Raw genomic sequence first — 25,880 nt, 5'->3', positions numbered from 1 at the left:
TCTAGTTATACCAAGATCTTACTCTGGGCAAATTTTCAGCCATATTATCGATCGTTAATTTTTCCGAAAAAAAATACAACGGCATCCCTGTATAGCCACCCCCTGTACCACGAGGGGGTCCACCTGTAAGGCAAAGTCTTAACCCAGTTACAATGAATATATTGAAATAGAAAAATGTCATATTACTGATCAGTTCAAAATTTCGGCTCTATCTCTTGGACTATAAGGAAGCGATAAGTGGTTTGACAGCATAATAACTGCTTGTGTAGTCTAGTTTTTTCAGTGATTCTAGGCAACCTATTTGGGTGGAGTTTTGACTTGTTCTTGAATGAATTCAGAAACCAGCAGCCCGCTGAAGTATTGGATTTTTATAATATAATTATTTGACAACCTTTTGTTGGCCAACCACCTAGAGCGGAGTTAAGCCGAAATACATTGATTTCGTATGTTCCGTTTTAAATTCGTTCAATCTGTATATATTCAATGTATTCAACTATGTATATTTATTTATTCAACTATATTAATAATCAACTGTAATTCAGATTTAAACAAAGGTAATGTTTTTCAATGACCCTTTATAAAAAGTTTCATTTATTTATCACCAATTCATGACAAGGAAAACACAGATTACTTTGTTTTATTTAAAATTTTGTTTTAAAAAAAATCAAACAGTTGTAGACATTTTTTCCAAAATTTAGGTTATGGTCATACACTTATATTTGATTTGGATTTGGTGTGTCGGAGCGACTAACCAGCCAAAAGAAGGAAGGCATGTTTTTATTTAATTGCCTGAAGTTTTACAAAAACTTGATACACAAGTGATGAAGTGTGTCAAAATGACTACACCAAGAGTAGAAAAGAATAAACAAGAGTAATAAAAGAAACTCTTCCACAACACTACCACTTAAATTAGGAATTTAAATTAAAAATAAAACGGCATTTGCAACATTGAAAATAGCTCTACTCGGCGAGTTATAATTATTTTTCGCCTGTTATCAAAATCATTTACATTATTTTAATCTCTGGCAATCCTTGAATTACCTTTTATTCTTGGCTGTATGAATACAAATCACAGAAATGCAACGGCAGCGAACACAAAATGCACCGTCGCGTCGTACTCACAATATCAGGATTAATTATTTACTCAATAATGTTTGTGGAAACGTGGCATGTCATTGGATATTTCAGTTATTTTGCAATTTAAAAATCTAGAAATACCTACTCTAGAGTAACCTAGTGATTAACTGCAACTTGGGACTCGATCGATTAAAGCTGTATCAATGACTATTTTATAAAAGAAGAGAATAAGCTATGCACATCATAAATGGAAAATGAGAATAACAAAGATTTTCAAAATTACGAAGCTTTTTCAACGAAGGCGGATGTCAGCTCTACCAAAAGATAAATCAAAAGTTTACAAAAACCTATACGATCACTTTATAGTGTAAAAAAATTAAAATAATCTTTGAAAACGATACAAATATGCAAATGATGTTTAGACGTTATTGAGTTTTATCTACTATCTCGAACTATTAGGCCTGAATATGAGCGAGAAATACTTAGATACCTTTTAATTTTGCGTGTCACCACCGAATTGCATGAAAATTTAGATTTAGGTTCTACTTACCCTCCACCTAACTTTTGGACTTGTTGCCTAGGTTGCTTTTTGTGTCTTAGGGGTGAAAATTACCCCTATTAGAAAAAAATCGTATAATTGTAAATTAAAGTTGATAAATGATTTAAATTATCTTATATTGAAGTGAGTGAATGTTAATTAACATTAAACAACATAATTTAGGATTTAATCACAGTTTAACCCCTTAATCTCAAGCCCTAGATTAGCTATAATTAAAACAATGTCATTTAATACCTTGTATCCACTGATTTGCAGGAAAATTTGGATTTACTTACCTTCCAATTTAAAATTGGACTTGTACGGTTGGTTTCTTTTTATTTTTCAGGGCTCAAATCCAAAAGTGAAGTAGAGAATAAGAGGAACCTAAATTAAAATTTTCAAGCAAATCCGTTGTGACGAGGAAAATTACACTCCAAAAACGGTCATTTACTGGCGTATACTGGTATTTATATAAATTTTGATTTGTGAGGTAGTAGTATTTACACTGTTGCTAGATCTTCACTTTTTCTGAAAATGTAATGAACTTTATTATTCCAAACAGATTACCGTGTAGATTTGTGCAAGATCTGGTAGACATATGTCAATAATAGGCCGTCCTGGTCCGAATCCGGCGTGGTATTCTACTATGATTTGCTCTGTGAAGTGACCCAATCTCCTGTTTATGTCCCATCTAAATGCCTTATAGCCCACACATAGTAAGCAAATGCCTCTGTCGTTTTAGAACTGAGCTTGTCTCTCCTCTTTTGGATTGGGCATATAATTGCTTTTTTACAGTCTCCTGGAATTTCTTCTATGTTAGACACGTCTGTTATTAGTTTATGAATAAGATATTTGGCTTAAATTACTAAGTATTGTATATTTTTCTTATAAGAATACAAATACATTGTGTTATATTCTGAGCTTTAAAAACCTCCACTAACAAGGGCATTTACACACGTTAGCACAATGTAGTTAATGAACTTTAAGATATAGAAAAATTTTAATGTTAACATTATCAGTAAATTTAATTGTGATAAATTTAGTGAAATGCGGGATTAAATAACAAAGCATTTCCTGCCGTTCAGCTCGCTCGGAATACGCGTATTTCTCCACCAACATTCTCACGTTCACGTTAAGATCTGCTTTATGGGGTAAGACAGGGCTTATTTACTGCTGTTTTTCCTGCTCCAACAATATTTATGCAAGGGTAGTCTATAATGTGTTTTCCGGAATTTTATTTTTCACTGCACCAATAGAAAACTAAGCATTGTGGCCGTGGAAACATAATTCATCTTAAATTATGAAAATATAACTAATGGGATGCTGCATTCTAGAGAAAAATTATATCTTCTATTTTCTATAAAAACATTAAGATTCAGTTTATTTGGGTAGTTAAGGTAGTTGGTTTCAAATTAGTTAAAATAGCAAAAAACAAAATACTGCAACAATATTTAAAATAAACAATACATTATTATCTTCTCGACCAAGATTAGCGAAGGAAAAATAATTTTATTTTTTCATTGGTTGTACTTGCTGCCATTATTAATGTGTCGTTAACGAACGATCCGGATTTTTAAACTAAATAGCTAGTTCTCCAAATCATTACGGCTTGGTTCTTTTAAGACCCGATTCGAACGTGATGCGAGGCTGCATCTGTCATCCAACCTGGACGACGTGGTATCTACTTTTGTTTGCAAACAATTATTTTTGTTTTTACTATCCTTTAAATACTTTATTACGGTTCACTACCTTTCTTATCTAACTAAATCTTCCTTTGAGACCTTTAAAGTACGGTCAGTAGCCTTCCAGTAGCTATTTAGTGATTGATAATGAGTTCTATATATACGAGGTCATAAATTAAGTATGGTATGACTAGTTCAGAAAGTTGCTAAATGAAGAACACCAGTGGAGAGACGAAGGATTCGTTTTATCAAATGAGAATTTAATATAGGGGATAGCGAGAGATGAGGTTATCGAGTCGTTAAGTAGGATAAAGAATGATAAGCCAGTAGGACCTGATGGAATGCCTGTGGAGGTTTGGAAGGCTTTAGGAGAGGAAGGGATATTTTGTGGCAAATGATAAGTAGGATATATGAGGAAGAAAGGATGCTCAATACATGGAGAGAGAGTGTGATGGTATCATTGTAATTGATTTTATCAACACACAAACTTTACAATTAAACATAAAACAAATAATACACGCTGTAGTTTGCTTCCAAAATGTCAGTTTTGTTAATTTTTGGCAATTCCGACTTTGATAACGACTTTGTTTATGCTATTACTGAAATACGTCAGTATTATAGTTAACTATAGTAAAGGAAGAGGGTGTTAAGTATGGTTTTCGGAGAAAACGCCATGGTTTCCTTTTCCAACATGAAATACCAACTTTTGCGAACATTAAACCAAATGAACATTAAATATGAAAATAAGTAGTAACAGTATTTTTATAGAAAGAAAAGGTATTATTTTGTGTCGGAGAAATTACCTGAAAAAATCCAAGACTATCGCTGTGAAGGAAGAAAAATCTACTAATTACACGAAACTTGGCTAAATCAAGGGCATACTGTCCCAAAAGTGTAGCAAGATTTTAAGTTAGAAACCGTCGACAAGACTATATTAAAGGGTTATCATCTGGTCTGAAAACTCCGGTGGGCACTCATTTTAACACACATGGGCAGTAACTCGGATTTTTTGGATAACGGCTTGTTACTCTTCGAATCCGAGAAAATCAATGACCATCATGAAGACGAACTGCTCAAAATCGAGATGCATACCAGACCACTGGAATACAGCAAACATAATTCTCATTCATAAGAAAAGTAGCAAAGAGGATATCAAAAACTACAGACATATAAGTCTACTACCAATCGTATTCAAGATATTTACAAAGATCATCAACAACAGATTAACAAACGCATTAGATGCTGCACAGTCAAGAGAACAAGCTGGCTTCAGAAGTGGATTCAGTACCATAGATTATATTCATACACTTCGAGAACTAATGAGTAGAGCTAAATAATGTGAAATACCGCTAGCATTAACCTTCATAGATTTCGAGAAGGCTTTCGATTCTATATATCCCAAGGCAGCATTTTTAGCGGATGGCTTGCATAAATATAACAGGTACCATGAAAACAACACCAACTGCTGCAATGGAGTTGATCATTGGCATCACGCCTCTAGATATATATGTCAAAGAGGTGGCGCTAGTGACAATGATGCGACTGCGCTCAGCTGGTGCAAACCTTGATGTAGGAATGGGACAATTGAGAACTCGTTTCTGGCGAGGAGAGCTAGATGTGTTGCCACTGCTACAGGCAGGCTGCGACTCAATTGAACCAAAGTTTGTCTTTAACAAACCCTACAAAATTGAAACAAGACAGTGTATGGAGACAAACGTGGCAAATGCCTATTGCATATACACCGATGGCTCCAAAATGAAAGAAGGCTCAGGATGCGGGATATACTCCAGATCACTGAACCTAAGAATAAAGTGGGGTATGGGCAAAAATGCCAGCGTAGTTCAGACAGAACTGACTGGTATCTCCATAGCCGCAAAAGAGATAACCCAAAAAGGTATAGTAGGGAAAACTATAATGATCTGCACAGATAGCAGACAAGCGCTACTAACCTTGAATATACCACGTGTCACATCAGGTTTAGTAATGGAGTGTCACGAGTCACTAACTCAAGCTTCGGATGGTAATACCATCATCCTGAGGTGGGTTAAGGGACACAATAGGAATAAAGGCAACCGCATTGCTGACCAATTATCTAGGAAGGCGGCAGGCCTAAGACTCTTAGGACCTGGGGATCTTTTTGGTTGGTCAACTACAACAATCGCGACAATTGTCAAATGTCACTCCCATACGCAAACCGTAAAAAGATGGGAAGAAGGGAAAGGATGCAAACTTGCCAGGGTAACACTAAGTAACCTTGAAGAGTCAACATCTAAGAAGTACTTGGGAATGACCAGGAAAAACCTACGTTTGGCAGTTGGTTTTTTAACTGGTCATTGTCAACTAAGCAAACACCTCAATACACTGGGGCTAGCAGACACACCTCTATGTAGGAAGTGTGAACGAGAAGATGAAACTGTAGAGCATGTCCTATGTGAATGCCCAGAGTTATCGTTAATACGAGAGTACGCGTTCGGCGAGTCCTGGCCCACACCTGACCACATAAGAGAGATGTCTTCTGGTGACTTGTCCACCTTCCTAGAAATGGCAGGATGGACAATGAGCTAAGGGTGACAGCTCCCTGGGAGGATGCACAATGTGTCAATTGTGGCCTAAGTGCTGTGAAACTTAACTCGCCCTCCCTACTCTACAGATACAGATCCCAAGGCAGTAATAGAAGCTTTGAGCAACCAAGGCATTGACAAACCGTATATAGAAACTTTAGCAAATATATACAGACAAGCAAAAGCTAAGGTAAAAATTTATGAAAACACTCCAAAATTTCCCACTACCAGAGGCATCCGACAAGGAGACGCAATATCACCAAAGCTCTTCAATGCAACTCTAGAAAATATATTCAGCAAAATGAACTGGCAAAACAAAGGAATATCCATTGATAGAGAAAACCTCAGCCATCTAACATTTGCAGACGACATCGTTCTGATAGCTAATAATCCTGCAGACCTACAAGAACTTATAAGCGACCTAAATGCAGCTAGCAATGAAGTTGGCCTAAAAATGAACTTGACAAAAACAAAAACCATGTACAACGAGCTAGTGAATGTCCAAGATGTAATAATAAACAACACTACACTTGAGATAGTAGATGAGTATGTATACCTGGGACAATTAATACATATGGCTTCTTACTTCCAGAAATCAACAGAAGAATGAAACTAGCTTGGACACCTTCTGGTAGAAATTCAGTTATATTCAAATCGAAGATGCAAATCCACCTGAAGGAAAAAGATCAGTGTATACTACCAATCATGACATATGGCTGCGAAACTTGGATCGCACTTGGCCTTCGAATGAAAACGGAAACCTACCGATTATATCGTCGGCACTACATCCAGAATAATGCCATTTAATAATTTGAATTTTATATTCAGTTGTAAAGGTTACCATTTTCCTAACTTGAAATATCAATTTCGTTAATCCTTTTTTTGCGAATAAAACTAGAATTATTACTAATGGAAAAATAAACTTATATTTGACGTTTCCGTTGTCTAAACTGAATGTCACTTTGACAAAACTAGAATTCAATCTAATGGGTGTTAAAAACAAGCTCGTTATGTCGTTACTAATTTCATACTAAATTCGGTCTCTCTCTGTTAGTAGAACAACCTCATATTGTTCTTTTTACACTAACTAATGATGCGTGGTATATGCAGTTTTCAGATTACCACAACTGTATATATTCTTTTTTACTTTTCACAACAAAGTAGATCAAAAGTCAACTTTCAAGGTGTTCAAACAAATGTGGATTTCCTGAAACATAGCGATCGCCATTAAACCGTGTTCCACAATCAATTTTCCATTGCATCCGGTGAATAAATATTATTTCAATCTACGTTATGTACAGGCAATCACCTAACATCAATTTATAAAATAAACATAATGTTCTTCACCTTAATAGGTTCAATAGATTACAGTGTTCCAGTTGTTTTCAGTTTGTTTGGCAATCAGGGCGAGAGATAATCCCACCCTTTTCTATAAACCAATTAATAATAAATACGTTTCCAAAGCGGGATTATTCCACGGATTTGAACAGTAAAATATTTCTTGGGATGTTTTTCAATTTAGCAAACCCAGTTTATCCATTCGTTACAATATGGGTCATTAGAAATATGAAATTTACCCCAGCAAGTAAATCATTTTGAAATACTGCATGTTTATTCTTGTTTTGCTGTTAGCTTTAAATACTCCACCATTATTCTTCCAAAACTTCATCATTATTAAATTCAGCATAAGGTATTCAAATTAAATGAGGGTACTTTATTTTCTTATAGAGGAACTCTATTTAAAAACGGACATAAATACAGGGGGAGATTAGTTTAACGTTGTTTTTCAATATTTACAGGGTTGGTATAAATCATAGCTAAACATCAAAATAATACTTCCTCTGTGTGTTGTCTACGTGTTCTCTGTCCTGTTGTATGGAGTTGATTCCGTGACAATTACAGAGGCGACATAGAAAAAACTCATTAACTTTGAAACGTGGTGTTATCGAAGAATGTGGAAAATATCTTGGACACAACACATAACAAATGCGGAAACGCTACGAAGAATGAAAAAAGATAAAGAAATACTCAAAACTATAACGAAAAGAAAAATGAGCTACTTTGGTCACATACTAAAAACGAGAAATACGAATTGATGCGGCTGGTCATACAAGGCAAGGTGGAAGGTAAAAGAGGACCGGGGAGAAGACGCACGTCCTGACTGAAGAATCTGAAACAATGGAGTGGGAAAACGTCAATAGAACTTTTCAGAACGGCTGCAGATAGAGTCAAATGGGCCATGATGATCGCCAATGTCCTTAGGGATGGGGCACGTCAAGAAGAAGAAGAAGTATGTTGTTCTTCCAATTTGTATATTATATACGTTTTACGTCTTCGTAAATAGTATTATTCCATATTTATCGTGATTTTTTCTTATCTCCTGTATTAGTTTTCTCTGCAGGACTAATTTTAACATTACTATTTTATTTCGGTGTTTGTTCTTTTGTCCTCCCCATCTGTGTATTACTTCTTTCATGGATTGATCTTAACTACTACTCCCTCATACATATCTATTACAACCTTCACCGGATGATCTTTTTCATTGGTAATCCATCAGTCAAGATTAATGACCTTATGAGCATTTGTTTCTTTATTCGTATAATTTTCTTCCAGTTGTTGTTACTTAATCATACTTACTTAATCAAGCATACTTAATCATAACAGAAGCGATGTCGAATACACCAACCGCTTCCATGGAGGTCATGACCTCCCTTTATTACATATATGAGTGGAGAAGGAGGCGAAGGCAGGAGCATACAGAAGGCGAATAAGATGCCAGGAAGCAGGGCAAAAGGATACCGAAATGAAACCTGGAGAGATGATTCACCCAGATAACAATTACCCAGAGTTGGAAATGGTAAGATGTAATGCAACCTAAATATAATTTCGAAAAGCCGTTTACTGTCCTCTTGCTAGAAAGAGACGAATGGGATTCGAATAAAACGAATCTCATAATGGCAGATCAAAGCTGGTATATAGACGGCTCTAAACCCGATGAAGGAGTTGGAGCTGAGGTCTAACGAAGGAAACCAACGCTAAGCCTAGGCAACCATTCTACTATCTTCCAAACGGAACCTGCCTGCTTGTAGGAACTAATCACGAGGAACTGCAGGGACAAATCTATAAAAAATATTTCTGATAGCCAGGCGGATTTAAAGGCACTGAAATCGAATCGGATTGACTCGAAGTCAGTTTGGAACTGCCTTCATAATTTTACTACGAAAAAAATAACAAAGTAAGCTTAGTCTGGATGCCTGGACACACTGAAATCAAATCGGATTGACTCGAAGTCAGTTTGGTGCCTTCAGAATTTTACTACGAAAAAAATAACAAAGTAAGCTTAGTTTGGATGCCTGGACATACTGGTATTGAAGGGAATAAAAACAAGCGAACCTACTTTGCCAGGGAAGGGGCCAAGGAAGCTGAGAGGCATTCATTTTTCAATATGTCGTTGGCATAGCAAGAAGCACAGCGAAAAATTGCCCACAAATATTGTTCGACCACTATCCAATAACATTTTGTTAAGCCCCATAAAAATCGATGTTGATACGCTGCCAAAAATTATATTTTTCTGTCTTACAATATATTTTAGAGTTATACCAGAGTAGTCCTCGTCTATGAGAGTTTTATGTTATTTTCATTCGAAATCAATCGAAAGTCATTACTCGGGGGTGGGGGTTTCGAGGTCGCTGAACACGAATATTATGACGACGATGATACAGGAACTACCTGATGCCCAAAGTGGATTTTGCTTTTTTTTTTGGGGTAAGTAAAAAAGATAATAAATAAACGCCTAATTCAATTTTTTTTCTTCATCATCTTCTTCCGTATCACATAAATTTATTTTCTTTATAATTTTCCATATTCGTGCAATTGGACCAGCACAATTTTGGCGAATGGCGAACCAAGCCATTCTTTCTACACCCACATTTTTATATAAAACATGGTGATTTTCATAATAATTTGAAATGGAGGGAGGAGAAAAACCGCATGCTAACTATGTAACTTGGAGTATATCTATGTACTCACTGGTTCGTGCTGGTGCTTGAAGTTAACTTTAAGCACCAGCAAGCGTTACTACCTGACTTGACAATGGCAAGTGCAACCTTGCCGAAACGTCATTAGTAGTTTTAGCGTTAATGGTTTTTATCAAAACCAAAATTAATCACTGAGTCAAACCCGGAAAACCGCAGAACTCCCGCGGAAATTATATATATATATATATATATATATATATATATATATATATATATATATATATATATATATATATATATATATATATATATATATATATAAACAATGTGTATATGTGTGATGCATGAATGAATATTCTCTGTTTCAGAAAAGACTTTCAAATACATAAAGCTAATAATCCCACAGGCCCTCCGATCCTGTTAGAGCAACTCAGATATGCCATTAAATATTTAAAAGATAGAAAAGCGCAGGCAGAAAGTCATATTTATATACTCAGAAATATTAAAACTATTATGTTAAAAGTATCTCAGTAACTTATACAACAAAATATATGATGGAACAGCGAAAATATAGTTGGTAAATGACTAGTTGAGTTTATCGAGATGCCAAAAAATAATGATAATATGAGTTTGAGGACCACACACGAACTTTAATATACTAAAAGCTTTTTTGCGAATACCCCATACTTGTTTGGCAAGTAAAAATCTACAATTCCACATGTCTTTTTCCACAATTGTTGGCATGAGCAAGGATGCCTATTTTTCTATTTAAAAATACCTTTTTTACAACAGTTTGAAATGTAATGTTATGTTCTAAATGTAATAATTCGTCGCTATTAAAGGTAGCACATAATATATGTTTTTTTTTTACTATTTTGTGTGCACCATGAACTAATTTTTATCACTTAGGAAAATAGACTGACTTTTGGCTTTTTGCACATTCCATTCCTTTATGATACACATTCCAGAATTCTACAACCCTGTACTAGCTTATATAGGTCTAGTGGATGGGTAACATATATATATATATATATATATATATATATATATATATATATATATATATATCTGGAGTCACTTCGTTGTTTCCAAAAAGTGTGTGCTGCCTGCCATCCAATGCCTTGCAAAGATGCAAGATATGGTTGACTGTTTCAGGTTCTCTGGTATAGAGTCTACAGCTCAAGTCTCCATGAAACAGTTTCATTGTATCCAGGTGTCCCTTAACCGGCGTATGTCCAGTAAGGAAACCTGTTATGACTCTGAGCCGATTCCTGCTTGTTTTTCGCAGTACTTCAGCTCTGTTAGCACATATCCGTCCAATATACATCTTGCCATGTTTTTGACCGGGTATATTTTGCAGTCTGAATTATGTTGGATTCGGATCCAAGCTTCTGCTGGATGCAGATGGTCTTCTGGCAAATGTATCAGCTCTTTCATTGCCGTATACTCTCTCGATGACCTGGAACCCATCCCAGTGTAACACTGGTTGGTATGATCCGCCAGGCTGTCAAGTTCGTGTCGACATTCCGATAGTAGCCTAGAGTCCACCTTACAGCTTATGAGAGCCCCAATGGCCGTTTGGCTATCTGTGTATATATTGATCCGCTTTAGTTCGAAACTCCTGAAGTTAATTTCTCTTATAGAATAGAAATGCTGCAATTTCTACCACTACCGAATATTCCTTCACCCGACCCTTCTGCAGTTTTAGACCCGTCCGTATACCAGGTATAACCTCGCAGTCTGGGTCGAGAGTTTCCTTTGTCCCAGTTCTCTCGTGGATAAATGTCCACATGAAAAGGTATATGGTGGCTTTATCTGGCTGCCATATGGTCAGACTTCATCATCCATTCGGCAACTCATTTCATTTATAATGTTACTACGTCCTGATTTAACCGATACGTTGCTCAGTTGTTCTCGCAGTCTATCGACGGACTTAGTTGGATGATCTTAACTCTCACTACTGTTGGAAGACAAAAGACGTAGTGGTAGTGACTTTTCTAGACGTGTAAGGAACATTTAGCAACGTCCCTTTCGAGTTTACAACGAAAGTGCTTATATGAAGAAGGGTCCCTGCCTTCATCTCTAGACGGACAAAAGCTGCTAAACGAAGGGGATTATTGTCTCCTCGTTAGGCAACCGTGATGGACGACCTATTAGCGAAGCTTGTCAGGAAAGGATGTACAGACTATCTGGCAATCGTGATCAAAGCATGTTTTGCCTAAAGAACTTCGAAACAAAATGCTTTCTGCAGTTTTGCACGTTTTGCAACCTGTGTAACATCATCAAGAAGTTACAATCAGCATAAGAAGTTGCATTGCGTTAGGCTGTTGCCTCCGTATTGTTTTCTATACATTTCTATATATATATATATATATATATATATATATATATATATATATATATATATATATATATATATATATATATATATATATATGTGTGTGTCTAGATGGGAAAACCAAGATAACAAATAAATTCTAGCAAGAGTTAAAAAAACCTATATTTATCAAAAACAAACATCATTTATAGGCAGTTAAACCACATACGGAACAAAAAAGCTTAGAATGTAGCGGTTGGCTGAAGCATCTATCCAATTGGGGATTATTTCAGCAAAACCTGTTAGAGAGAATTATGTAGAAAGTTATTTGTGTGTAGGTAGATTCTTGATGCAAAAATATTTCCATTTCCAATTCGCTTATGCTCGAATTCAATAAATCATCGTAATTTCGAATATTCGTTAAAAGTTGAAAATGCCTCAGCAATATTAATTAGGCTATTTTTCTTTTTACTTTTATTTATTGTGAAATAAATTCATTAATTTGATAAATAGAGAATTTATGAAACGCGATTTGGTGCTTTTATGCCATTAGGACCGGAATTCGAAAAATTAGTCGTGTCATTCACGAAATCTTGCAAATTCCTACAAAAGATCAATTTTATTAGGTCATCAAAAAATGATAAAATGTGGAAAAATATGCTTTGAAAATTGCGGAAAATTGTTTTTCTGAGCTTTTAAGCCAATGATTTACCAAATTATTCAGTTTTAGTTTTAAAACTATTCAGAAATGGATATTTATGAAAATGCATTCCATTTTGAATATTTTTAAATTACACTTCACACATTTAAATAGGTAAGTAAGATTGATAGATAATTTTTTTACATGCAAAGTCCAAAAGTTCGGTTAAATCGAGCTGTTTTTGTCCCGAGAATAACTAAACTAAGATTGATAGATATTTTTCGAACGTGCAAGTTCGGTTTAATCGAGCTGTTTTTGTCCTCAGAATAAGTAAAATTATGACCAACCTTTTTGTTACACCCTCTATATTTACGGTCGTGGTAACTAGATTGTAGATGTTGGTATCTTTATTTAACTTTATATTTAGCAACTTCTTAGAATGTTGTTAATTGAAAACGAGGGTAGTTGGCAAAAGGTTAGAGTAGTAAGAAACGTTTTCAAAACTTGACCATTATTAATTTTGAACACTTCTAATATCAATGATACGTAATAAGGAATAAAGAAACGATAAGAATCCTCTGGATCTAACAACGTACGGTCCTGAGATTTCTCTACGCATTCCAGTGTATCACGCAGTTTTTAATTAAATATGGATTATAAAGGACCACGCCAATACCAAAATTTAAATTTATGAAAAAAATCTACATCAGTTATTAATTTGTCTACCGAAAGAACTTTTTCATCCGCGTTTTTTTAAATTCTTTAGATTTTTGCCAGGGACAATTTTATTTATACAAGGTGGTAATGCGTAGTATTCAGAATACAAATACTTTTTCAACGTTGCAGTGATACGAATTATAGTTTATTGTCCATTTCACTGATTATTAAACTATTTAAAGACATGCATGTAAGGATACCAGCCAGAGCGCTAGCTTTAAAAATAAATCATCGTATAAATAGATTGTAATTTTTAAGAGAGTTCCACACCTTGACTGGAATATTGATGACTATGACAATGCTGGTATTGTTAACAGATGAATTGAGGTATTGCTTATATAACTCAGATAGGCGTGTAAGAGTTATTCGACTGTAAAGAGAACCCAATCCACAGGAGAACGAGGTTCATATACAGAACATGAAATGGCCACCCTGCAACCCTGATCTAAATCTCATAGAATTTGTGGGATATTATTCTGTCAACTCAGGAGCCGACAACCACCACCTGTCTCTCTTGATGCCATAGAAGTTATGATGAGAGAAGCTTGGGATGCAATTGAGCAAGACCAAATATGTCTATGTTTTGAGAGAGGGAACTTGTTATGTTTTCTTACACTTTAGTTGTTTTAAACGACAATAAAGTACTGTTTTGTTTGGTTTCATTTAAAGTTTCATAAAAACGTGATACGTTTAGAGATTTGTATAATCTTTGATAATAGAGATATCGATATGATTTTTTACGAAAATGTTGAGAAATGATGAGGCTATCTCGCAATATTAATAATATGTAGCATTTATTTCTAATAAATTCCACAGGGTGTTACAGAATACGATGAAAAAAAAACACAACATTATTTTTACACCTCGTATATGGTTACGACATTTTTCAGGAAAAATTGGTACAGTAATTCCTTAGAAATAGACCTATAATGGGAAAAAAAATCGAAATCCAATCCTCGATTCAGAAGAAAAATGGCTTCCAACTTATTTAAGGTGGCGCGTTAATTTTGAAGAGTAGTATATAAATATAGATATAAGTATATGAAAGCTATATATTTTTTTGTATGAACAAAATTTGAGCTTGGAATTGTGTAAAGGTAAAAAAGGTATTTAGTCCGACATCGTATTCGGGAAAAAATAGTGTAAATTAGCAGGATACAGCACAATAAATTCAAGCTTGAATAGGATGTTCCGAAAAAAAGTTGAGAAAACTCGATAGAAAGAGGCCGGTAAAAAGCATTTTCGTTCCTTTCTACAGATTGTGAGTGGTTTTCCCTTAGAGTGGAAATTACGTACCGCACGTACACCTGTTCTAATAGTCGATGTAATAAAAAGCGTTTTCTGTTTAGCAGATTGTTATTCACACCGCAAGGTGAAGTTGACTCCTCATAGCTTTCGTTTCGCGCCTGCGACTACAGCGCCATTTGCTATCGCTGAACCTATAATTTACCTAGATTGCCCACTAAATTAGAGTCTAAAATGGAACGGAAGGGTTATTTTCTACAGGGAAACCGTTGATTACTAAAATCTTTTGCTTCAACCGGCGGAAGGAATATTTATATCTACCTGAACTAAACATTATAATCCAATAGGGTTCTTAATATTATTTTTTAACAATTTTAGTCTTTACCATCTCAACTTTTATTAAATATATCGTAGAGAGTACACTACAAATTATAAATTAGAAAAATAAATCGTTGTTAGACACTTAGGCTTTTACATCTAAAGCAATTGAATTGTAAAGTTTTTTGAAAATAAAAAAAAAATAATTCCACTTCTTTAGTTTTAGTTGTCTCAATTATTTAACAATATACTTCTCCTTTAACTGCCGTCTCCCAACTAGAGGTTGAATATCATCATCATCATCTTTACTCTATCTACCGCTGCTCTGAAGAGTTCTATTCAACTGCATTTAAACCAGTTCCTTAAATTTTTCAATCATAAAACTATCCTTTTTCCTATATTATTTCCTCCCATCTTTCTCTGTATTATCGATCTTAGCATTTCATAATGCGGTCCCCTTATTACATGTCGCAGATATTTTAATTTTCTTATTTTTCTTGTATCTATTATTTCGTATTCTTTGCCCATTTCTGGCAATACTTCCGTATTCGTTTTCTTCTATTTACAACCCATTCTAAGCATCTTTCTGTAATACTTTTCAAATGACTGTAGCTTATTTATGTGTTCTTGCTTCAGTGTTCAGCTTTCAAGTCAATATAGTTGTATCGAAAACACGTAACATCTCCGAGCTCTTAATCCCAATTCTAATCCCAAGTCTTTATTGCAGAAGATTGTTTTCATTTTTACAAAACATTTCTTGCTATTTCAATCCTGGCCCTTATTTCTGTTGTTTGATCATTATTTTCTGAAATCCCGGTACCCAGATATTTGTATTTTTCAACAATTAACAATACACGCAAATCATTATATCTTTTTAAAGTATCATCATCATCAGTGGGGCTACAAGCCTAGTTGAGCCTCGACCGCCTCCAGTCTATTTCGCCAGTCGTTTCTGTTCATTGCAAACTGTTGCCAGTTTGCTGAGCCGATCTTCCTCGCGTCCTCGGCCACATCATCTCTCCATCTCAGTCTTGGTCTACCTCTATGCCTATTTCCTACTTTGTCTAAGTTGTTTTTTGTTCTAAAAGCTGGTATTATTCCTTTCTTTTTTTATGTGTTTGTCCTATTTTTCTTGATACTTGCCTGTATATTTAATCGAGCAGGAGGTACTGAGTTTTTTCTCTGGTGATGGAAATACTAATTTCAGGGCTTTCTCGTGTAGTTTTTGATTTAAACGAACAAACAATAAATAAAATTTTAAATCAAAAATTACATAAGAAAGCCCTAAAATTAGTATTTTCACCACCAGAGAAAAAACCCAGTACCTTCCGCTCGATTATATATACAGGCAAGATATCAACAAAAATAGCCAAACACATAAAAAAGAAAGGAATAACATCGGCTTCAAGAACAAACAACAACTTAGGCATATATAATAAGAACAACAAGATCCACAATAGGTAGAACTATTAGAATTTTTAACAAATGAATAGCAGAAAATAAAAGGGCTTTCAGTTAAAGACTTAATATTGTTCTGAAGCTATTTTCTTGTGGCATTTTAAATTAATTACTATTTAACTGGGAATAAGCCACAATTTTAATAACCTTTAATTGTGGCTTATTCCCAGTTAAATAGTAATTAATTATTCAGTTAAAGACTATTATAAAGTGTAAACGCATACCAAAAATCACTTGAGAAAGGCACTCTGTCAAAACAGTGGTACTGATAAAAAAATTATAATAAATTTTGTGGAACTTTTGAAAATAAAAGTTTTCAGTGTTTTGTTGTTAAATATAATTAACGAAAATATTTTTGTGTATATAATGGATGTAATTGCAGAAAATTCTGTAATTTTTATAAATAATTGTTAGCATTCAATACTATCAGCAAAATTGGCAATAACTGCATGGAAAAAATCAGAAATAAACCCCTGGTCGGATAAACATAACAAGGAGAATCCGCATAAAGTTTTTTATTGTATTTTATGTATAAAATTAATTTTCATCATCACGTATCGATTTAATCCATCAACGTGTAGAATTTTCTTTCACCGCTCCAGTGTTTGGTAAATGCGTTTTTTTTTTCGAGGTTCGCAACCACCTGATACCAGAAAATTCTCCTTTTTTTGCAGCCGCATTCAATAAACTCAGTAGATTCTATTTGCGAGGATTATATCAGCGTTCTTTTATTGCTAGATCAGCTTTGTAAAAAAAATAAATAGTTAATCTCACATGATTTGTAGAAGGAAACCTCCTAACGATATTTTTGTGTATCGAATGAAAAACAAAAACAATTTCGAGAAATCGGCGATAAATATCGTGTAGAAACAAAATAAATGGTATTTTTGGGGCGTATAAATAAAAATAAGGAGAGGATTAGAGCTTCAAAAATTTATTAGTTTTGATTGCTTTAAATCAGAAGTGTACAACATTTCTGGCAAAAGTATCACTATATAAAAAATATGCGTCTAATTGGAACAGACAGTAAAATTTACAGGCTTTTGGTGGATGCGATAGAAATTTAGACAAAATGACATCCTTTACTCGACATTTACATGGTAAATAAAAATATTACATCCTCAAATCTTAATAAAAAGAAACAAATAATTCATTCCATAAGGAAATCTTATCAAAACTTACATAAAACTACAATATTTGTCTAAAGTATTGATTTTTTTTTGTCACTCCACTAATACATCTTATTTTCAGCTCTACAATGAGCATTCGTTATTCTTCTTTTTATAATCTACGATGCAGTACCTCATAGGATGCATTGCATCATACACTGCTTTATCGCAGTTTTATAGAATTTAAGATTCGATAAACCACATCAATTACTTCCTTCAAGTTCCTTCATTCTGCTTTAACTTTGCTTTATTTTCACTACAATTAGGACAAATGTGTTGTACATCACCCAAACTTAACTATAAATTTAATAAAATCGCAGAACTCGAAACGACCTCATATCAGTTGTATCATACGAGAACAAACTGCTATGAAAAAGCTGGTAAAAAAGACGAAAGTCATCAATAAAGATGTGCCTTGATGAAATTTAGAATGGGAAAAACTGAATTCTAGTTACTGCATGGAGAGCCTTTAACGTATCAAAAGTTCAGGTAATTGAGAGGATTATAAATAGGCTCTAAGAAAGTATAACAAAACTAAGAAGGTTTAAAAGCAGAACAAGGACGCGCTTTCCAAAATTAATATTTTGGAAAACGAAGATTTTCTTGATTTTAAATCAGCAGCTGAAAACGCGATTACTACCAACAATGTGCAAATTTCGACAGTTCAATGTATTAAAATTGAACATATATGTTCTAACATAATTTAACTCTTCTTCTTCTTCTTCTTTTGGCATCATAACCCTGGATGGGTCTTTGCCTGTCTGGCTATGTCCTTCCATTCAGATCTCTCTTGTGCCCTTCTTCTCCATTGTCTTATGTTCATTTTTTTCAGGTCGTCTTCCACGTCATCCAACCATCTCGTCCTGGGCCTTCCTTTTTTTCGCCTTCCTATGGGCTTCCATTGTAACATTTTCTTTGTTGTTTTTGCATCGTTTTGTCTCTGCACATGTCCCAGCCATGACAGTCTTTGACTTTTCACAAATCTTACAATGTCATAACCTTCATTTAACTCATTAACCTCGTCGTTTCTCCTGATTCTCCATGTGCCATCTTCCTCTTGTACCGGGCCATATACTTTCCTCAGTATGTTTGTAACTCCTTACCAATTAATACGTTTAACTAAATCATTAAAGCTATTGCCGAATCTCTAATGGAAGCTATTGGAGAGGTGGATAGTGTAAAGTAGAGAAATGGAGGGTGGAAATAACGAAAGAGAAAATCATGTGGGGATGAAGAAAGATATTTACGATCGACAACAATACAACAGATTAAACAACGAATTAAAAAAAAAACACAGCCCAGAATGAGATGTGGAATAAAGCCTGAGAGAAGAACGCAGTAAGCTAAATTTAATATCCCCGCAAACCTGGGTAGAATATTATGGAAAAATGTTGACAGAAGATCGAGCAGAATTTCAAGATACTAGAATATAAATACACTAGAGCTATAAGCTACGAGAAACAATACTTCATACTGCAAAGACACTGAAATAACGCCTGAAGAAATTAAAAACACGCCAACGTTATGAAAAATGGGAAGGCTCCAGAACCAGGGGAAGTACCCACAGAACTAATTAAATATGGCCCTGACAAACTATTTCAGCTATTGGCTTATACATTCAATTTATTCTTGAGAGGCTACCCCAGAATGAAAAACTGTATATATTAGCAATCTTTACAAAAATAAAGGAGGGTATAAAGAATTTTAATCAACGATGGTCAAGGCGAATGTTACAGCGGATCCACACCAACCGCAGAACAAGCGAAGACCTCGAAGATCGTGGAGACAAGAAGTAAACAGTGCTATGGAAGATAGAGGTCTACAAACAGATAACTGGAAAGATCGCAAGCGTTGGAAGCGAGAAACGGCGACAGCTGTAATAAACTCATTGTTATATATAAGACTAAGACCACTCCAACGGCGTCAAACAATTTGAAAAAGAGTCTTGCGGACGTAACTTTATTCAAAAATAGAATTGAATTGGCTGTCCAACAGTTTCAAGTGCTATAAAGCTTTAACACGTAGCAGCGAAGTAGGCGGATCCTCAATGCCAATTTTAGGTCTCTGTTACATAACATCTTGGACATCCTTCTAAAAGCCGCTCTAGCCTGCTCTATCCTAGATCTAATTTCGCCGCGACTTTCTGCTTTACAATTTAATTGCTGTCTAAGGTAAACGATTTTATCAACTTGCTCAAGTTTGCAGATCTTCTAGACTAGAAGCTAGGAGTACTGTATCGTCCGCATATCGCAAATTATTGATGACTTCACCGTTCACAAGTATTTCTTCTTGTTTTTCAGAACGTGCTTTTCTGAAAATTGTTTCGGAGTAAACGTTGAAAAGCAGGGGTGACAAGAGGCATCCCTGCCGTACTCCTCTTTTAATATTAAGAGCCTGTGATTCCACACCATCTACTAAAACTGATCTTGTTTGATTCCAATATAAATTTGCAATTATTCGAACATCCCTGCCGTCCAAGCCAATGTCTGTTAGAGCTTCGATCAATATAGAGTGCTAAACACGATCAAATGCTTTTTAGAAGTCAATAAAACAACAGTATATGTCTACAGATATATCTAGACATCTTTAAGCAAGTACGTTCATTCCAAACAGTGCCTCTCTCGTTCCAAACATGTTACGGAAACCAAACTGTGTCATCCAGATATTCCTCGCATTTATTGTAGATACGACCATATATTACCTTTAGAAAAATTTTCAGTAAGTGGTTTAACAAACTGATGGTTCTATAATCAGCACAGGTTTTTGCTGTTGTCTTCTTAGGTAGAGCTATAAACAGTGAATTAGACCAACCATTAGGTAGTTGTCCGCTGGTATAAATGGTATTAAAAAACGAAGTTATAGCCTCTAAAACATTGCTATCATTTATAAGCTTATATATTTCAGTTGGAATTTCATCAGGACCAGTCGCTCTACCATCTTTTGATGATTGTATGGCTTTTATAACCTCAGAGCGTGTTATTAGGGGTCCGTCGCAGTTAGTAATATCGGGAGGTGAACTACTCCTATCGTGTTCGAATAGGTTCCTGACGTAATTTTCCTATTCTTTAAGTTTGTCCTCTACTTCAAATATTACTTTACCATGTTCATCCTGTAGCAATGCAGTTTGTTTCTTATTGAAGATACCAGCCGCTTCTTTCAATTTTTTATACATGTTAAACGTGTCGTATCTGTTTTCAAGTTCTTCAATGTCATGACACTGTTTGGCTAGATGTTTACTCTTTGCTTCTCGAATTTTACGTCGAATTTCTGTTTGTATCCTGTTATAAAGTGTTTCGTTGTTTTTCGCTAGTCGCCGTTGTTCCATCAAATCCAATATGTCATCTGTCATCCAAGCCTGATTTTTTAGCTTTGACTTACCTTGTAAATTTCTCGCACAGATTTCTTTTACTGTTGTTACGATTTTATTTAAGCTCTCACCGACATTTTCACCAATATTTTCCCAAATTAAATGTTCGTTCAGTTGTCTTTGAACTGATTCCTTAACTTTCTCGTCTTGTAATTGGGCTGTATCAATATTTTTGCGAGACTTCTTTTTGATCACCTTTTTTAATTTTAATTGGGTTACAGCTACTACGGGATTGTGATCAGACCCAATGTCAGCATCTGGATAAGTTTTAACTGATTTGATGCAGTATCTAAATCGATTTTTTATTAGAATGAAGTCGATTTGGTTCCTAATAATTTTGTACTCTGATTCTGCATTTGGCTTCCAGGTGTAGAGTCATCTCGGTGGTAGTTTATAGTGAGTATTCGATATAATGAATCTACTATCTACAGTATGTAATTACCTACATCGCAGACCAGTCGACTGTTGTAAGAGCAGTAAAAGGTTGACCTCAAGTAAGAGTATTATCAACTTACTGTTATTGACAATGATATTGTAAAAATAGACTGCTGGTATATCTTCAAATGAACATCTATGTACGGATATTTTGTTTTTGTTCTACCAACTTTTAAACCCTCTTCTGCAAGAACCTGTCTAAGTTTCCTTTTCACTATTTCTTACAAACGCCACATTATCAGTAAACATTAAAAAACAAAGCATTATATCCTAGAATTTTATTAATGGTATCTTTTGCAGCACTAACGAGACTAGATAAAGACTAAAAATAATACATATTTTTTTACGAATTCAGTTTCTACCTCACGAAACTCACGAAACTGTTTTAAAAGAAATTCTTTTAAATCACAAAAAGTTTACAGTTAGTTCGTCGTTATTCGAGACATCTCTGGTTCGTAATTCATACCATTGCATTGTGGAAATAAAAAGGCGATTTCCTACTTGGCGCGTGAACATTCCCCGTGGTCAGGACACTGCTTGTAGAATAGTTACATTACATAATTTAAAAGGCCCACTTGAGACTTTCGAAGGTCGAACAAAGAATGGTTTGTTTATAACCTATACGATCTAAGAGCATATACGCGAAGCGCAACATTCGACTTTAAATTACGAACAGAACAAATTTAGCTTATACAGGGTGACATACAATAAAACATAAAATCTAATAAGAATATTAGAGGACTAAATGGTGTTATCTATTAAGGAAAAGAAAAAGTGAAATATTAATCCAATCTTTAATAGAAAAAGTTTCGTGCAGGATCCATACACTTCATCAAGTATACTGATATAGAGCCATTGAAAAAATTCCTTTTTTTAGGGAGGCTACTGAGTCGCTTATTTCTGCGAGTCAGTGGTAGCACAGTCACCATGAACTTTATGGATTGAAATGTTCGATGTAAAACTTATCTGGGACTATTATTTAACAAATATTTTTTGAGAAAATTAAGTAAAAATATAGTAATACAGTTCCGCCCGTTGTAGTGACTGATTGAATTGAGTAGCTCGGATAAAGGAGGAGGGTTTTCTCCAGGAAGGACATTTTAGGGGCTAGGACGTTCCCCATTAAGTGAGGCGCAATTGCGGCCTCGCCTGATTTCTGTGAAAAGTGAGCTAGAGCTACCTCTTAGCAGCCAAAGAAGCTAGTCCTGAGGATTGCAACTCTCAACGTCGGAAGTATTACAGGCAAAGGAAGAGATCTGGCCGATTTCATGCCAAGAAGAATGATTGGTGTACTTTGTGTGCAAGAAACTCGTTGGAAAGGTAATAAATCGAGAGATCTTGGAGATGCATGCAAGTTAATATAGAGTAGTGCGAACAGTCATGGCAGAAATAGATTGGATATTATTATAAACAATGAGCGGAAATAACATCTAGCAAGGGTAAGCAGAAGAAGTGTTAAATGGAAATTACTAATGATGGTTTAACACACAATTACAGAAACGATTCAATATAGATTTTTTTTAGGCCTTTATAAAACGTTTTAATTATTCTTCGTCAATTCATACATTTTAGCTCAAACGTTAAGTTCTACCATTTCCCGATAAGTATTTTGGGCCTATTTTAAGCCTTATAATAAGATGGGAGCTCGGACTATGGCGTGTAAGAGAGAGAAACAAGATCTAGGGCACAAATTTTTGCTGGTTTAAATTCTCATTGTACAAATGAGCGCCCCTCCTGGCATACGCGATTCATTATCAATTAAAAAACACTGTTTTGGTACATACAAGATTTTATTTTTTACTTCACATAATATAAAAACTAAAATTGAGACGTTTTTACTTTTTATTTTACTGCACCTACAAAATATATATGCAGGTTTTGTATGTACCACTGGTATTACCGGATGATTATGCCCATCGAGCAACACCCATTCTTCGGGCCAGAGGCCCTCTGGCTGGATTATGTTGCTCTCCGGGTGTAATCATTTTAATAACACCCTTGGTGCAAAAATAACTATTAAACCATTGTTTTTTAATTGATAATGAAGCGCATATGGCAGGGCGGGCGTTCATTTGTACTATGAGAATTTAAACCAGCAAAAATGTGTGCCCTAGATCTTGTTTCTCTCTCTTATACACGCTGAAGCCCGAGCGCCTCATAAATAAAAAAAAAACAATATTTTAAAATAAAATAGACTCAAAATAACTTTTTTTGGGGTATCTCATGAAAGTGATTATCCTAAAAAATCCCATGGGTATATTTTTCCAAACGAATCCGAGCTTTTCGCCTCGTCTATATGAATAAAATGTTCAACATGTATGTCTGTAGTAGGTAAAAAAAAACGAACCATTCATCAGAATTTTGTAATATTATATAAAAGTTTAAATAACTACGTTGTAAAAAAAAATATTATCATCCTTAACATCTTATCTTCCTCCATCATCATGATTCTGACATCTTAAACACGCTGTATACGTTAATTTTAACGAAATTACAGTTCCTCTAGAAAACATACAATACGATTTAACAACGTTACAATTGTCTCACTCTTTTGAAGTATTCTACTCGCGGAAACAGCATAAAAAATCAATTTTAATGAAGTTCTTCCTTCGGAATAAAGTGCAAGCTTGATTTTCAATTAAAATCTTGTTTTGTACAACTACCTACTTCTGTTCACTGGAGAAATAAATGGCAGTAAAGTTTATGGCTTCTATTTAGTTTTATACACATTTTCGTTTACAATGTAGTTTCCTCTTATACAGAGTAGAGGTGGGGGAAGTCATCAAATTTTATCAACTAGAAAGAACTTCCAATAAGTATTTTATAGATCATACACCCGGAAATGGAAAATTTAAAAATTACCGTTAATTTGGAACGCTTAACATTAATTTGGAATGCACAGCTTCTAATTATGTGGATTTTTCTCAATGTCTCGTTATATTTAAAAGTTTTAATAAATCAACGAATAATTTTAACATTTTATACTTTCAATAATTATCAATTTAATTCCTGTACTATTACGAACAAAATTCCAACTGTGTGAGCAAGAATTTCTGAGAAATGTACCTGGAAGATCGCGTGATGAGATGACACTTCTGGAGAATGTTATGTTATAATTATTGTCGTAACATAAAAATCCCACTGGTAGTGCAAAGTTCTGCGCATTCTTAATTTAGTAAACGGCTTGTGGTTTGTATTTCATTTAATTTATTAATATCAGTAACCCACTCTGCAGGTATTTAATAATAGACAGACAAAGACCAAGGAATTATTTACTGGGAATATCCAGGGGCGGCTTGGCAAGGGGTCGCTTGTTTAATATGGCTCCAAGGTAACGATTCAACGTAATTTAAAATTCCAACAAGACTAATGAATGATAGAGTTTAGTACTGTGTACAGTATTGATTGTCTCGCAACACCACTAGTGCCATAAACGCTCTGTAGCTAATGCTTTCTTCCTTCACCCAGATTTTTAGGTGTTTCTATGGTCCTAATCATTGTCTACTTACAAAGTAAGTTTATTACAAAGCTTATCCCATTTATCTCTTTATAAACTTTTATAAGATCGCAATATGACATGCATATGGGTCAAAATATTATGTATACTGATAAAAACGTGAATTGTACGCGATCTGTTAGAGATGGAATACTCAAAAGTACGATCGATTGTGAGAATGTGAATATTAATAACGTGATAACATGCATTCCTTGTAATTCCATATTTTAAATGTCCAACATTAAACAAAGTTTTCTTGCGTTTATGTCATACTTCGTATGTTATCTTTCTATAGTAATTCTTGTTCTGTTGTAGTACCGATTCTACATATCTACAATTACTTTCCAAATTCATTTCGCCGTTCAAAGGTATTATCTTGTAAATTTCAAAGAGGTAGTTTGGCCTCAAATGTCGTTCCACACTGCGACCTGAAAGATCTTTTGTGACTACTTTACAGTTACATTTTAGTCCAACATCCTAGACTTTATCTGTTTCGGAACTGTAGTTGTTACCTGATCATGTTCTAAAAAGATCAATTCTAGGTTTTTATGGTGTTGGCGAACAGTTGAATCGAAAATGATTATGTTAGCCCGTTTACTGTGCATTTTCGTAGAATCTCCATATTGCATTAACGACATTGCACACATTGCATAGACAATATCCAGTGAGAACACTTGTAATTGCTTTTCAGTTCAATTTTCTGAACCTCTAAGAGTATTTTTGCATACCGAGCGAAAGGTTGTAGTAGCAATTCCTGTGTGCCGTGGCACCAATAACAAAGATTTGGAGTTCCAAGCTGTTATAGACTCATCTTATCGATTTATCATTATTGAGCACAAAAATATATACTGGTATTTATGCTTGAAATATTGTAGGAGTATTT

The 25,880-nt window shown here is 34.7% G+C and overlaps 1 protein-coding gene across 12 annotated transcripts in view; it reads right to left on the bottom strand.

Annotated features, from left to right (window-relative positions):
- LOC140452463 (latrophilin Cirl-like) overlaps positions 1-25,880 on the bottom strand; it is a 931,875-nt gene that overhangs the window by 123,332 nt on the left and 782,663 nt on the right. The window lies entirely within an intron of this gene.

Source organism: Diabrotica undecimpunctata, chromosome 10 (assembly GCF_040954645.1).
Source record: "Diabrotica undecimpunctata isolate CICGRU chromosome 10, icDiaUnde3, whole genome shotgun sequence".
Taxonomy (NCBI): domain Eukaryota; kingdom Metazoa; phylum Arthropoda; class Insecta; order Coleoptera; family Chrysomelidae; genus Diabrotica; species Diabrotica undecimpunctata.
This window is presented reverse-complemented; position numbering and strand designations above follow the sequence as displayed.